The sequence below is a fragment of the Cryptomeria japonica genome, chromosome 2 (genome assembly GCF_030272615.1).
Source record: "Cryptomeria japonica chromosome 2, Sugi_1.0, whole genome shotgun sequence".
NCBI lineage: Eukaryota > Viridiplantae > Streptophyta > Pinopsida > Cupressales > Cupressaceae > Cryptomeria > Cryptomeria japonica.
Window position 1 is genome coordinate 77,439,801 of NC_081406.1, and position 17,351 is coordinate 77,457,151.

At 36.1% G+C, this 17,351-nt stretch overlaps 1 pseudogene; it reads left to right on the forward strand.

Annotated features, from left to right (window-relative positions):
- Window positions 1-16,335, forward strand: part of LOC131859161 (boron transporter 1-like) — a 36,553-nt pseudogene extending 20,218 nt beyond the window's left edge.
- The last annotated feature ends 1,016 nt before the right edge of the window (window positions 16,336-17,351 follow it).

The window sequence follows — 17,351 nt, forward strand, 5'->3', positions numbered from 1 at the left end:
TATTTAGTTGTATTACTATATTTGAGAAACGTGCCTAAACTCACATAAATAACCCTAATCAAATAGCAGTATTTTGAAGAGGTTCGTAGAAAGATTATTTTGATTGGTTCATGAAAATATTTTCCAAGACATTTGTTCATCTACCAAAACTATTTTTTGAGATATTTTCTCATCTTCAACTTGTTTATTTTGTATTGAGGGTTTGTGTATTTTCCTACATTTTTTGGAATCATGTCATTGCATGAGAAAGAACAATTTTATTGCAAATCTTCTTTGATTCATGTCCATATGGCACACATTTTATTCAGTTGTGAGTGCTCTCCTCTAATAGATATCATGTTACTTCTGAAACATTTCTTCCCATCCAATGGATGATAATGACAATAGTTTATCTTTTTATTTTACCACAACCAAGATATCATCGTGGTAAAAACTTAAACAAAGTGGTGACTCCTGTACTGCACTTTTGGATGCCAAATTAGATAAGGTAGCTGCTTCATTTTCCTATCTGATCCCTTCTACTAAATCAAGTTATGCTCTGATATGTTAGGATTCCCAAAGATATTGAGAGGGGGGGGGGGGGGGTGAATCAATATCTTGCCGGTTAATAGATTTTCTAATCTTATTAAGCAAATTGCATTCCAAAATAGTGTACCGGTAAACCAGAAATAATGCAATAAATAAGATAAATAACCACAACATAGAAAGCACACCATAACACAATATTTTTAACGAGAAAACATGGTGTGGGAAAAACCTCGGTGGGATTTGTGACCCACAATATTCACTCACTGGCCAATAAATGAATATTACTTACAATAGGGGCCTACACATGTAGGAAGGCCAACTACCTAAAGCTCACTACTTAATTACAAAAGGGAAGTCTCACTGACTTAGAAAAATAGATTATGCAAATCCAATATCATGTACTGCTTCGGTTCAGCATCTGCTATGCTAGGTTTAGTACCGGTTTAAGCTCATACAATTTCCATAAACCATATTCCAAAATCTGCCTTAATGTTCGCATGTTCACATCTGCCTATTAAAATCTACTTCCTTACACAAATGATCTACAAGATCTCATACTTATATGAGTCCTATTACAATTTGCCTTGTCGTCTTACAAAAATATTTTACAATAAAATACAAAACAAAATCCTGTCGGCTGTGGTGCTGGTAAACATCTTTGCCGCTGCCACTGCCATAGGATTGCAAGGTTGCCATCAATGGAAATACCTTCAATCACCTACAATTTCTCATTGGAGTGTGCATTTTCCAATAATCTCCCCCTTTGGCATTTATGGCAACACATGAGAAAAAGTCAAAATTGTATCCAAAAATGTGTTGTCCAGAAATCTGCCCAAAACTGTGTGCTCCATAATTGTGTGCTCCAAAAATGTGTGCTCCCCCTGAGCAGATGATCTCTTCTGCTAATCATTTTTCTCATTCTACTACTCCCCCTTTGCCCCTTTGGCATCAATTACAAAGGCTGTCAATTAATGTCAATTGAGTGTAGTTCTTCTCAGGATCTCTGTAACCGGTGGGTTACAATCTAATATAGATCTGCTAATGCAAAACTCAAGTTGTTAGTGAACCTCTCACTATCCTTCAATGCTGCTTCTATCCTTTGGATGGTATCGGTGAGTATGTGCATTTTCTCTTCTGATGTCTTAATTCCTAGAACAAGTGCCTCAGAAATCGCTTTTCTCAAAGAGATGAGGATGTTTAGTTTCAGACCAAGTCTTCATTTGAGTTCCTTAGCCTTGTATTTTATTCTTTCCTTCTCCTTTTCCAATTTTTCATGTTTCTCCTCAAAACCTGCTATCTCTTGCTCTATAACTGATATAGGTTCTGATGAACCAATGAGATTATCAACTATGTCATTTATTTCCTTTTGTGCTATGATGATTTCCTTGTTGATATCCACTATCAGAAGATCAGTCTTGCAGGTGTCTCTGTACAACTCCTTAAATTCCATTAAAGTTTTGTTTAGTGCCGGTAGAAGGGTTTCAATGTGTTCCATGCACTTCTTTATTGTCTCTTCAAAGAAATTTTCTTTTTCCTTGTTCATTTTCTCACTGAATGTCTCCTCATTAATCTGATCAACTATCAAAAGATTGTCGGTGATGTACTTAGACAATGTGTTTAGTTGACTCAAAGAATATTTATTTTCTACATTGCACTTGGGTGCAATCAATTTCAATAAAGGAATAGTGTCATGAATAGCCTTATATGCCTGTGCATTACACTCTGTAATTTTCTTGATGGAATCTAGTAATACCTCTGTTACATTTGTCGGTCTGAATTCTATTAAGGAGGTACCAGATGATTGTCCAACTGCCTTAACGATCTGCAATCTGTCGGTGTGAGTAACCTCTTTGCTTATGTTGACCTCTGGTAGGTTAGTTTGAGTCTGCATTTCTACTAGCAAAGGTTTGGGTTTCTTAGCTGTTGCCGGTGGCACTATCTTTGTCTAAACCTTTTCCTCTTCATGTTTCTTAGAATGTACCTCTGTCGGTTTCTATGTGCTTTCCACTATCGGTTTCTCTGATTGTGTCTAAGTGTTAACTATCGGTTTTTATGTATGTACCTCTGAACTATCTACTACCGGTATCTCAACATATTTATCAATAGCTAGTTTCTCAGTAGGTTTCTTAGTGTGTAAATCAATGGTATCTGTCTTTCCCATATCTAGGGGATCAGTTGATTATTTAGTATGTGTTTCAATCCCAATCTCAACATTACCAACTGTATCCTCAACATTTGTATCAATTGCAATGTTTTCTGTCGGTGACTCAGTTGCCACATCTCTCTTTTCAATTGTTTCCTTATCAACCACAATGTTGACTTCTTGTGTGTCAATATTCATGGTATATAACACCTCTGAATCATGATCGGTATCTTCATGTGTTGTCTCCATACTCTCAACATTATCTATTACCGGCGGTGTATCAACAGTTTGTGCCGGTGGAGTATTAGAAGAAGGTGGGGGCAAGTTATCAGTTATCTTTATGCTCAGAGGACCACCTACCTTCCCTTTACCTTTATCTTTTTCCTTTTGATAGACATTAAAAGTCTTTTGTCATTTAAGCTCTTCTTGCTTTTCCTTTTCTACAAAAAAAACATCCCATTTGTCCGTTGTCTCTTCAGTGATCTCATTTACTCTACCAGCCATTAATGCTACATGCCGGTGATTGGTAGAAAACACAGCCCTATTTCAGTTCATCAATTTCTTCTGTAGATTTCACTGGGTGAACTGCAAGTAATTTTTCTACCTTAATCTTATTGTCCAGTTCCACAATTGCTAACCTTTTTGCATCTAACCTTTTGTACAAGTCACTGGGTAGATCATCTACAACTTCTATCAAAAATTTCTTATAAATATCTAAGTGTAGAATAACATTGTTTTCTATGCTTTCCTTTTCTTCATTAGTAAAAGTGTTATACAACTTGCTAATATTTGACAAGTTACCATCTTCAGCTATTTCATTTAGAAGATTATCAAGTGGGGGGATAACTTGTTTCACCTTTTTCTTCCTGTGTGTTATTTTCTTGGCCGGAGGCCTTATTGCCTGTTGTTTCTGTCTTGTTCTCTTTGGTGTAGGAGCGGGTACTGATGAAGGTTTCCTTTTCCTTACTACTCTCTGAAACTTTGCTGGTATTTCACTGTCAGAGGAGGTACCGACTGGTGAAAGATGTGTTTTCAGTTGTAATCCTTCCAAGTCGCTCTCCTTAATACCAGTCATATTCAATATATCTTCCTTGATTTATTTTGCCTATCTAGTTGCCTTTCTAATTATTTGTTTTGTTTTCTTTATTTGTTTCTGTGATTGAACTTTGCTTTCAATAGTTTCAGCACTACCAAATGTTTCTTTTTTTGGTTCTCTAGGGGCTTCTAGAAGGGCTTTAGCATATGTTTCTATTATGTTCTCATCAACCTCATAACCCATCTTTGTAACCCAAATCATCCTCGGAACCACTACCTCCATCCAAATTTCATCCTTCTTTATAACAAAACATATCTCTTTCTGATATTTATCAACTATGGATTGAGATAATCTTTCCCTAATTTTCATTCTAGCCTTCAGTGTGTGAAAATGTTCAATTATGTTCTTCTCTCTATCATCTCCCATGTTATTAAGAATATCCAAGAGTTGTTTTCCTACCGGAATGTCAAATCCAAAATCCTTTCTGCCAATACCAGGAACTTCTTTGGTGATATACAACAATAGACATATAGCTAAGTTGCCAAATCTGAATGTGCTTTTCTTATCACCCTTAAGTTTCTTCAGATTGTCTATTAGCTCATCTTTTAACCATTCACATATGTCAATCTTTGCATTACTGTTTACTTAGTCATAAGCACTCTTGATACATAAACTAGAAACAAAGTTTAATCTGTTGGAATGTGTAGCTTTGTATCCAAGAATCATGCTAATGAATCTTACATTGATATCCTTTACATCATTGACTCTCAAAGATCTCTTGTCATAGGTTGCACAGGTTAGGGTCATTACAGTGTCGTTTGGAACCTTTTTAGTCTTGTTAGGCCTACTACCGGTAGAAGGTAAGCCTGTTACTACCCTAACTGCTTCTTTTGTTATCTTATGAATGGAATCTAGCCAAAAGAACTCCCCATGAACTCTACTTAATACAATCCTTATAACCTCCTTGGGAAAATCAAGAATACTAAGTATCTCCACAAAACCTAGGGTTTCAATTCTCTTGTGTTCCGATTTTACATTACCATTTTCATCACATATTACTGTCCTATACATGTTCATAATTTCATCAGCACCTAGTTCTTCAATATGACAATGTATGTAAATTCTAGGATCCTCAGCATATGCAGCTCCTTTTGGTATTTTAGAAAATTCTTTTAGGTTATCATCCTTCTTCGCTACTTCGGGAATGAGTTTAAATACAGGCCTAGGGCATTTAATCACTTCAATTACTATAGGGTTTGCAATGAATTCAGGTGCAGAGGAGGAAGCCATTGTATAAATACCTTAATCTGCCTTTAGGTTTGAATGCTTGAATGATTTTCTTCACTTCTTGCTGTGGATGCCTTCGCTCAAGTTTTTCGCACTCTAAGGAAATTTGAATGCACGGTGAGTGAAAAAGAGTGAAAAACACTTGCTTTATAATGTCATTTCCTTCAACTACCACATTAAATGCCTGCTGGTTAAGTGGAACTTAACATATCTGTCGGTAAAGAAGTAATTCAACTTCTCACCATCAACCGAGGGTAAACTAGCATGTTTTTCAATTCGTTGCCATACCCCCAAAAGGATTTCTTTTCAGTTAGATGAAGAATCGCTTGCCGGTGGAGTGATACTCTATTCTAGCGGTGAAGGAATAGCTTCATTGACATTCTGATCTGACTTTTGAATCCATTATTTTGAAAATTCTTGTTTTACTTCTTCAACCTTCTCTTTACCTTTCAAACTGGGTCTTTTGTTATTTGCCTTAATTCTACAAAATTTTGCAATATGTCCAATCTTGTTACAAGCATAACAAGTCACATTATTTTTCTAAATAGCTTTTCCATATCCTATGCCGGTATGTGTTCTGCATTGATTAGATAAGTGTCCAAATCTTCTACAAACATAACATCTTACATTCATTCTTCAATTTTCCGAATTATGACCAACTTTGTTGCATTTAGAACATTGAGCGGTGGGTGCATTGATGTTCTGATAGTTTCTAGATCTACACTGATTTTCTCTATGACCATACTTCAAAACCGACACCATTAGTATCTCCATTAGGTTTCTAATTTTTCAGCATGTCATCAAGTTCTTCTGAGTTTTTCTTGAATTTCTCCTTGTGTTGATTTGCAGTAGCCAACTCATTTTCTAAGAAATCTTTCTATCTCATGAGTTCAGTTTTATCATGCTCCAAGTGAATCATATATGTCTTCAACATATCATTTTCATGACTAAGTCTTAGATTTTCATTTCTAGCATCATTGATTCTTTTAGTCAAGTCATCTTCATTCTTCTTTCGGTCTTCAATGTCTTTACAAAACCTTATAGTCATATCTTGCATCTCATTCCTCAAAGTCATGTTTTCTTGCTTCTTCTTGCTTACAAGATGATTAAGAGTTTCTTTTTCATCATCATCACTTAGTATTTTCTCATGAAGTTCTCTTCTTTTGTTCCTATAAATAGTGAGATTTTCTTGAAGTCCTTGAATGATTTCCTGTGTAGGCCTCAGATCATCTTCAAGTTTCATATTTTTCAATTTTTTTGCATCATAATCTGCAAGAGCTGTTTCTAATTGCTTTCTCAGGTTTTCCATATGTACCAGTGTCAAAATCTTCCTCAAGTTGTTAGGCTTTTGAAAATAGAGGACCAAGCTCTAATAACAATTGTTAGGATTCCCAAAGATACTAAGAGGGGGGGTGAATTAGTATCTTGTCGGTTAACAAATTTTCTAATCTTATTAAACAAATTGCATTCCAAAACAGTGTACCAGTAAACCAAAAATAATGCAGTAAATAAGATCAATAACCACAACATAGAAAGCACACCATAACACAATATTTTTAACAAGGAAACCCAGTGTGGGAAAAATATCGATGGGATTTGTGACCCACAATATTCACTCACTGGCCAATAAATGAATATTACTTACAATAGTGGCCTGCACATGCAGGAAGGCCAACTGCCTAAAGCTGGCTACTTAATTACAAAAGGGAAGTCTCACTGAATTAGAAAAATAGATTATGCAAATCCAATATCATGTACTGCTTCGGTTCAGCATCTGCTATGCCAGGTTCAGTACCGGTTTAAGCTCATACAATTTCCATAAACCTTATTCCAAAATCTACCTTAATGTTCGCATGTTCGCATCTGCCTATTACAATCCACTTCCTTACACAAATGATCTACAAGATCTTATAATTATATGAGTCCTATTACAATTCGCCTTATCGTCTTACAAAAAGATTTTACAATTAAATACAAAACAAAATCCTGTCGGTTGGGGTGCCGGTAAACATCTTTGCTGCTGCCGCTATCGGTGCCTGTGTCGGTGCCATAGGATTGCAAGGTTGCCATCAATGACAATACCTTCAATCACCTACAATTTCTCATTGGAGTGTGCATTTTCCAACATGATAAGTATGAATGGCCTGATTTTTGTCAAACACATTTATTCACAGAAAAGAAAGCCTTAAGCTCTCATGTTGATAAACTCTATTTACTGAAGTATGCAGCCACAAAATTTGTCTAAAACTTGGTGAATCATCTTCATGTGAAATGAGATTTAAAATATGAAAATTGCAAAACCCTAGCAAATAAGGCAACTCAAAGGTTGTTATACTCAATTTAGTCATATTTTAAGCAAATGTTGCTACTTTTGGTCGAATCTAAGAAAATAGAAAAAGAAATACCTTTGTGACAATTTTAGAGATCAAATTGTGTAGGTGTGTATGGATGGGATTTTGCAAAATGATTTGATTGATTGCAATTATCTTAAGAATGATTGTTATTAAAAATAACTTAACATGTATTGCAGAAGTCCAAATTTCTATAAGATTGTCCTATAATCATTGTCATGTGGGATTTTGTGGCTTTCAATTATTCCTCAATCTGCGAAGAAAATTTTGAATAGCTTTCTAAGTTATTGATAATTAGAGAATTTGCAGTACGTAAGAATAGTCTCTTATTATGATTTATATCTAGTACCTTTACTTATTATTGCATGGATTTAATTCCTTTGGTCGAAATTGGAGAAAAACCATGCAAAACGGTGCTAAAAAATGATACAAACTGAGAAGTAACTGGTGGAAAAGAAGCTTCAATTGAAGTAGTAACCACGAGGAGTCATAACTGAGCTTAAATTGCTGGTCTTTTCCTAAACTCACTCCATTTGGGACTCTCTCTATAGCATGATTTAAACAACTCCACCTTTAATAATTTCCATGTGTATGATTATAGTGGTGCAACTACTCAAAAGACTATCATGACTGCACTTCCATCTTTCATAGAAGGTAATGATATCTGCATGTTGCATTGTGATTAAACTCCTCTCTTTGAGGGCTATGTACCTACCTTCCTCTGTTTATTGAATGCTGCAACATTTGCTCCTTGGAGGTGTACATTTGTCATGACTTTATCTTGGTGTTACCACTGCTGTGATGTCATTTTGCTTTGTGATTGTAATCCTCATTGAATAGATTGTCCTCCTTTTAGCTATTACCTCATTATACGTGTTGGCCTTTTGCATTTTACTATAGTAATGGTTTCTTTGAGTGATACTTTATAGTGATGACCCCTTACATTATAGACATGACAAAGCACAACACTACTCCTTATGTCTCTTTTGCCTCTATGTCTTTATCACTGATTTTGACTGTGTATTATGACATGGTAATGATGAAAACCTTTTCTTACTCTTCACTATCACTAGAAACATTTGATGTTGCAATAATGGTCTCTGACTGTGCTTACTCTTTTGAAGATTGAGACCATGGATTGTGCAGGTGTGTGTGATTCTTTTCACTGTCCTACTTGTGCCTTTGACAACGGATAGTGCCATGGATATTGCCATAATCATGTTATACACTGCAATAATGACAAAGTACTGTATATAGTGTCTTGTATTATCATAACCTATCCATGCACCAATGTTTAGTATCTCTAGTGTTTTTTGGAATTTTTTGCGATGTGTTTCGTCATTGATCTTATTTACCCTTGCATTTGAGTGTCATAACATCCTTTCACCTCCCTTATGTTGCTATGCTACAAGCAAGATTGGACTAGTGGCTTCATCGCAGGATTTAGGTGCTCAACATGAATTTTTCATAATTCATGTAATAATAATATTAAGATTGTTTTAAAATTCATTGTGTATATTTGTGTATTTGACGTTTCAAATTACAATCAATGATGCACCATCACAATATTACTTCATTGTTCTAAGAGTTGACTAACTGCAAAAGATATATATCTTTATTAATATTTCAGACACTCACCAAGCCTTCAATTCTTGTAATATTCAGAATCCTTGACCCCACAACTTACATATTCTTTGCATCAACAATTCTAGTGATATCATTGGGGAACTGGGCAGAAACACAAGTAAGATTTTTTCCACCTTTAGTATCAAGTTATCAACTAGTTCAAGTCCAATGAAGAATCCATTTCAAAGATAATTATAAAGGTCAATAGATTACAAATTCTGAAATTGGTTTTTGCAGATGGTGTCTTGACTACAGTTCAAACATTGGCATCTATTGGACTCTATGGAATTATACATTCCTTTTTGGCTCATGATCCATTATTCATTCTTGGAGTAGTTGAGCCAACTATGTTTATGTATACATTTATGTTCAACTTTTCCAAAAGCCAAAAAAAATTGTGCTCCCATTTTCTTTTGGCTTGAGCAGGATGGTATACATCTCCTTGTAAACTTATTTAATCCTATCCATAAACCAGAACCAAAGTGATGCAGGAGAATCGGTCTAGTTCTTATAGGTTGAGCAGTTTTTCAGTGGAGTTGCTTGAGATTGTGGAATTTATTTATGTTTGAGTGTTTAGCATTGTGGTTTTGGGTTTATTCCCTTGTGTTCATGGTCTTTATTGTGTTCAAGTTTCATAGCATTTGGCTTTGTTTCCGATGATATGTGGATTCCGGTTTTGGCCCAGTTGATATGTTCTTACCGGTTAGTCTGGCAGTGTGTTGAACAAAGTTGGATCGGGTTGCGGTTGATCTCCGTGACTTAAGGACCGTTGGAGATGTTGCTTTAGGTCTTGGCCAGTATTCTCGAAGGTCAACGCATAATTTTATGTTTTGATGTTTGTTCTTAATGATTTGAGCTGACATGTTACCGTTGTACATTTCATGAACCGGTTGGTCTTTGAGCCGACTTGATTGAGTTGTAATTATTTACGGACGGTATAAATGGAAGCTGGTGAATCATTTGAGGATATATAAGTTAGAAGATCGAAGACAAAGTTGGAGATCGAGCGAAGATGTAGATCTAGCGATATTCTGAACTGGTTGGACTGAGGCCGAAAGGCTGAGGTCCGGATTAGGGTAGAACCGACAGACTGTTTCCAGAGGCCGATTTGATATGTGGATGATCTGTGGATCTTGTAATTGTGTTGTAAGCATCATTTGTATCCTGGAATGCGATCCAACATGTGGCATGTGTAACTCTTCACATTGTAATAATATTTTTCAAGGGTATGTGCAGGATCATGGTGTGCCAAAACAAGCCCTTAAGTGGCAATGAAATTTCAGAAAATCAGAGTTATGCAACTTGACATGAAAAGTTGAATAAGTTGTGAACATTATTTTTAAAATATGTAAGAAGAGAATCTATAGTAAATTGAATGAAGTTTCTAAGCTACTAGTTGTTTTTCGAAAAAAAAAATCCTATTTGATGAAAATTTCAAATTTCAATGCAGTGGTACTAAAATTTCAGGAAAAAGATAAGAAGTAGATGTATGTCTGACCACCCTAATCACAATAAAATCATAATATTTTTTTATAATATTTATAATATAAGTATTAGACTCATGTCCGAATGTGACACATATTTTTTTATAATTTTTTATAAAGTAACTAATTATTTATGAATTTTTTACAACTTTTTAGAAATTCAGAAACTCCTACGTCTGACCACCTTAGCCTGGTCAAAACCTTATGATTTTTAATTTTTTTAATTTTTCCCTATAGTAGACAAAGCATAGGATGTGATGCATGTTTCGGATTCAAAAAATGTTATACCGTTTGAAAGTTATGAGTGTTTTTCAACCAGTCTATCAATCAAGACTATTGTTAGAATTCAATTAGAAAATAAATAATAATTATTTATTAAAGTCGAAATAAGACAAGCCTTATATTGTTGGAAAGATGAGAACTTCCTTAAAAGACCCTTTTCGTTTTATCAATTTTGGCTACAAAAAAAGTCGTCAGCCACCAGTGTAAAGTCTGGAAAATCGAGGAATACTAAAAACACATTTTTTCAGTTGACTTTCCATGCTTGTCACTTCCAAGCCAAATCCCAAAGCATTCCCGAGCCAAATTTTGAAATTTGAAAATTGTACAACAAAAATTGGATATCAAATTTTAATAAGTAAATTCACTAACTAAATTTGCACATAATTAATCTATTGTTTATTAATATATTAATATAATATTTTAATATATTAATTTATAAATAAATTAGTATATGATATTAGGGAGAGGGAGAGGGAGAGGGGGGAGTGGGGGGAGAGAGAGAGAGAGAGAGAGAGAGATAAAGAGATTAGGGGGAGAGAGAGAGAGAGAGAGAGAGAGAGAGAGAGAGAGAGAGAGAGAGAGAGATTAGGGGAGAGAGAGATAGAGATATTAGGGGGGAGAGAGAGAGAGAGGGAGAGAGAGAGATATATATATATGGGGAGAGGGAAGGGGGAGAGAGATCGAGAGATTAGTGGAGAGGGAGAGAGAGATTATGGGTCCTATGGTGTCCTAAGGGGTCATATTGTGTCCTACAACCCCTTAGGACACCATATAACCCCTTAAGACACCAAATTGTGTCGTTATAGGTCATATTGTATTCTAAGGGGTCATAATGTGTCATATGACCCCTTTAAGACAACATATGATCCCTTAGGACACAATATGACCCTTTACAACTCTATACGGTGTCGTTATGGGTCATAGGACCCCTTATGACACCATATGGTGTTGTTAGAGGTCATGTGGTGACCTAAGGTGTCATATTGTGTCTTGCGACCCCTTAGGACACCATATGACCCCTTAAGACACTTTATTGGGTTGTTATGGGTCCTATGGTGTCCAAAGGGGTCATATTATGTCCTACGACCCCTTAGGACACCATATGACCCCTTAAGACACCAAATTGTGTCGTTATGGGTCATATTGTGTCCTAAGGGGTCATGGGACACCATATGACCCCTAAGGACAACATACGACCCCTTATGACACCATATCGGGTTGTTATGGGTCCTATGATGTCCTAAGGGGTCATATTGTGTCCTACAACCCCTTAGGACACCATATGACCTCTTAAGGCACCAAATTGTGTCATTATGGATCATATTGTGTCCTAAGGGGTCATGGGACACCATATGACCCCTAAGGACAACATATGACCTCTTATGACACCATATTGGGTTGTTATGGGTCCTATAGTGTCCATAGGGGTCATATTGTGCCCTACGACCCTTTAGGACACCATATGACCCCTTAAGACACCAAATTGTGTCGTTAGGGGTCATATGGTGTCTTAAGGGGTCGTAGGACACGATATAACCCCTAAGGACAACATATGACCTCTTATGACACCATATTGGGTTGTTATGGGTCCTATGGTTTCTATAGGGGTCATATTGTGTCCTACGACCCCTTAGGACACCATATGATCCCTTAAGAACCAAATTTAGTCTTTAGGGGTCATATGGTGTCCTAAAGGATTGTAGGACACAATATGACCCCTAAGGACAACATACGACCCTTTATGACACCATATTGGGTCGTTATGGGTCCTATGGTGTCCTAAGGGGTCATATTGTGTCCTACGACACCTTAGGACACTATATGACCCTAACGACACAATTTGGTGCCTTAAGGGGTGATATGGTGTCCTATGGGGTCATATTGTGTTCTATGACCCCTTAGGACACCAAATGACCCCTTAAGACACCAAATTGTGTCGTTATGGGTCATATGGTGTCTTAAGGGATCATGGGACACCATATGACCCCTAAGGACAACATATGACCCCTTATGACACCGTATGGTGTCGTTAGGGGTCCTATGGTGTCCTAAGGGGTCATATTGTGTCCTATGACCCCTTAGGACACCATATGACCACTTAAGACTCCAAATTGTGTTGTTAGGGGTTATGTGGTGTCCTAAGGGGTCGTAGGACACAATATGACCCTTAAGCACAACATACAACCTCTTATGACACCATATTAGGTTGTTATGGGTCCTATGGTGTCCATAGGGGTCATATTGTGTCCTACAACCCCTTAGGACACCATATGACCCCTAACGACACAATTTTGTGTCGTTAGGGGTCATATGGTGTCCTAAGGGGTTGTAGGACACAATATGACCCCTAAGGACAATATAAGACCCGTTATGACACCATATTGGGTCGTTATGGGTCCTATGGTGTCCTAAGGGGTCATATTGTGTCCTACAACCCCTTAAGACACTATATGACCCCTAACAGAACAATTTGGTGTCTTAAGGGGTCATATGGTACACTAAGGGGTCATATTGTGTCCTACGACCCATTAGAACACCATATGACCCCTTAAGACACCAAATTGTGTCATTATGGGTCATGTGGTGTCCTAAGGGGTCTTGGGAAACCATATGACCCCTAAAGACAACATATGACCCCTTATGACACCATATGGTGTCGTTAGGGGTCATATGGTGTCCTAAGGGGTCGTAGGACACAATATGACCCATTAGGACACCATATGACCCCTTAAGACACCAAATTGTGTCATTATGGGTCATATGGTTTTGTAAGGGGTCATGGGACACCATATGACCCCTAAGGACAACATATGACCCCTTATGACACCATGTGGTTTTGTTAGGGGTCCTATGGTATCCTAAGGGGTCATATTGTGTCCTACAACTCCTTAGGAGACCATATGACCCCTTAAGATGCCAAATTGTTTCATTAGGGGTCATATGATGTCCTAAGGGGTCATAGGACACCATATGACCCCTAAGGACAATATATGACCTCTTATGACACCATATTGGGTCACTTTGGGTCCTATGGTGTCCATAGGGGTCATATTGTGTCCTACGACCCCTTAGGACACCATATGACCCCTTAAGATACCAAATTGTGTCGTTAGGGGTCATATGGTGTCATAAGGGGTCGTAGGACATAATATGACCCCTAAGGACAACATACAACCCCTTATGACACCATATTGGGTCGTTATCGGTCCTGTGGTGTCCTAAGGGGTCATATTGTGTCCTACGACCCCTTAGGACACTATATGACCCCCAACGACATAATTTGGTGTCTTAAGGGGTCATATTGTGTCCTAAGGGGTCATATTGTGTCCTACGACCCCTTAGGACACCATCCCACGTGGTGGGGTCTTCCTGCCACATGGGGGGGGGGTAACAGGTATTTTATTTTATATATTTTTTTCTTAATTTCTTTTCTTTTAAAAAAAAAAAGTTCCCAGTTCAAAATACAGTCTCAACTGAGACTTAAAACAGTTTTCCAACACCCACTAAGGTCCTTGTGGATGAGTTTCATATCCCAGATAAGGGGAATGTAAAACTTGAGCAGTTCCAACCCACATGGTGTTTTGCGAATGGAATGTTTGTGTTGGTTCTCTCATTTGGACTTCTATATTTAGTGGACTACGGAACCACAAAGGCCGATCTTGGCGTTATGGTACATGTATATATGTTTTAAACTAATCCAATTCTAGTCTCATATGTTGTACTCATTCTTTCCTTTGATTTTCCTCACCTAGATTCTTCTTGATTTTACTCACCTACTCTTTATGACATTCCTCACCCATTATTAAATTATTTTTTGTAGCTCTTTAAATTGTCCTTTGTTGGGATTTTTTCTTCTTTTCCATCTTCGTAGTCTTATTTTGTTTACTAGACATTAAGAAACAATACAAAAGTCAACCATGTGATGGAAGGATTTGCATGCTTCTTAATGTGGAATGGACTACAACTAATTTTATGAAAAGATAAATTTAGTGCTTCACCAATTTCTTTGAGTTGTTATAAGAGAATATGCATACTGAAATAAATTATTGTCTTCTAGGCCACTTTTCTCGCTGTAGGATTAAACCCAATTTTGTATTTACAGGTTCACTGCGAGGTTTTATTGTTGATTATGGAGTACCATTGATGGTCTTTGTGTGGACTGGAGTTTCATATGCTCCATTCAATCATGTTCCAAGTGGAATTCTCCAAAGGCTTTTCAGTCCTAATCCATGGTCACCTAATGCCTATGCCAATTGGACAGTTGTTAAGGTACACAGTCCAAAGATTTGTTTTTTCTCAAAATTTAGATGAATAGAAGAGTTAAGTAATTGAATGATTTGGAAACTTTTGGTATTTGAATTGTGTCAAACTAAAAATTGTTTGCATAGGATGCTGAAGTTCACTTTGATTTAACCACTATTTTGAATAAATATTGCCTTCAATGGAGGTTGGGAAGATGTACCTAATAATGATATTTACTTGTTGAAATAGGATATGCTTGATGCACCGTTCAGATATATCATTAGAGCATTTATTCCAGCTCTAATGATTTTTGTGTTCTATTATTTTGACCATAGTGTGGCATCCCAACTTGCCCAACAAAAAGAATTCAGTTTGAAGAAGCCATCTTCATTTCATTATGACCCGCTTCTGCTAGGATTTTTGGTATGTAAAACTACACGAATATGATTATATACATCTAAATGATTTGTAATTTTTAGATTAATCTACTTTATTATTAATTGTGATTGGTCATTGGTTTTATCTTCATTATCTATTGATTTTATGAATATCTGTCATTGTATGAGTAAGTGATTAGAAATAGACACAAAACAAGATTTTGTGTTAGTATCTATTTTTCTAGATTTTTAAAAGTGGTTAGTATAATTAATTTATTGGGAGATGCTAGAATAGGTTAATTTATTGGCACAACTTCTTACTATCACTCATGCCACCAATAATCATAAATATTTCAATCAATTGTTGCTCAATGTAGGCTGTAAATTAATTATGTATTTCTCTATAAATATGAATACAATGGGCAGCTCTACATTTATTTGTTCATTATATTCAGATTTATAGAAAAAAAACATATATAATTAATTTACAATCTATATGAAATATTTATGATTCTTATTAAAGTGAAGGACACTAAGAAGTTGTATTAACAAAGAATCTATATGACAAATCCACAATTGATTTATTCTAACTATTATAACTTGTAAATATTTTACAAACCTTGTCTGTTGGTTCTTTAAAGTTTTCTTATTTTATGACATGTTATTTTATGTGGTGTACTTGGTATATCACCTTCAAATGGTGTTATATCTCAATCTCCCATGCACACTAAAATTTTAGCCACTCCCAAACATCAAGTTCCTATAAATTTTAATCACTATAAATATAACATAGTGGTACTATTTTGTTATATAGTTTTTAATGACAAGTGTTTTAGTACAGTTGTTGCACAAAAAGTTAGCAAGAACAGCTCATGAAAGCATTTGGGCTAATTCAAACTTAGGGGAGTTATATAGACACATGCAAGAAAACTACCAGCAAATGAAAACTCCATTGGTGTACCAACCTCCACCTACTTAGGTAAGAAGCTCTACATTGTTTGCTCAGCCTGTCAAAAGTAGTCTTTGGTAGAGAGATGTTACTGCATTGTACTTAAAAAGAAAATCTTCGGGACCCTCTTTATAGATGAGACATCTACCATTCTTTAGCTTGATCCCGAGTTTAATGCTTTTGACTTTGGTTTTCCCTCTTTATGACTGTTCTTTTCTTGATTGACATGGTCTATGACTGTATTTTCTAAATGCTACTATGACTGTTCTAATGTCTCTGCTTTCTTTACTTGTTTTGTGAAACAAACTTTGGAGGAGATCAGTCATCTTCCCTTTTTCAATATGCATATGCTATGACTTCTTCTTTTATACTCATGCCTAGGTGCTATCCTTGATTATCCCATTAGGCCAAGATGCATTGGAATTCTTAAATATGATCATTGTCATATGAATTTTTCATTTATTTGAATACTATAACCTTAGTCCCTATGGATGGACTGACATAAAATGTTGTTGACTATATTGTGGTCTTATCAATGAGTATGATGACAAAACAATTCCATCTTCATTTGTTGTTCTATCATCTCACTTAGCATTCTTGGTAATAAGGGTTGTTAGCATGGTATCTCTACAACTGCACTCTATTATACATTGTTAGCATGGTATCCAGATTGAAACTCATTGTAGTTCTTCTATGCATGTGCATACATTGATATGACTATCAATGCAATGCATATACCTTGTCATTGATTCATGGTATCATGTCTTTCATACTTGAACTATCTCTTTGCTTGCTTCTTCAATCAAATGACTATCCTTATTGCATGTTAGAGTCTTTTGGCACATGAACCCTCATTAGAATGATTGTAATACCTTTTTTTTTGTTACCTATTTTTACTCCATGCCCAAAAATAGTCCAAAACGTAGTTCCACCTGAAGTCCTAAGGTTTTTAGAGTTTATGGCAAGAGATTTTGAAAGAATCAGAGAAGTGCAATGGTTATTTTAGTTACCTTTTTTGTTTCCAAAGTTAAAAAGAGTTAATATTT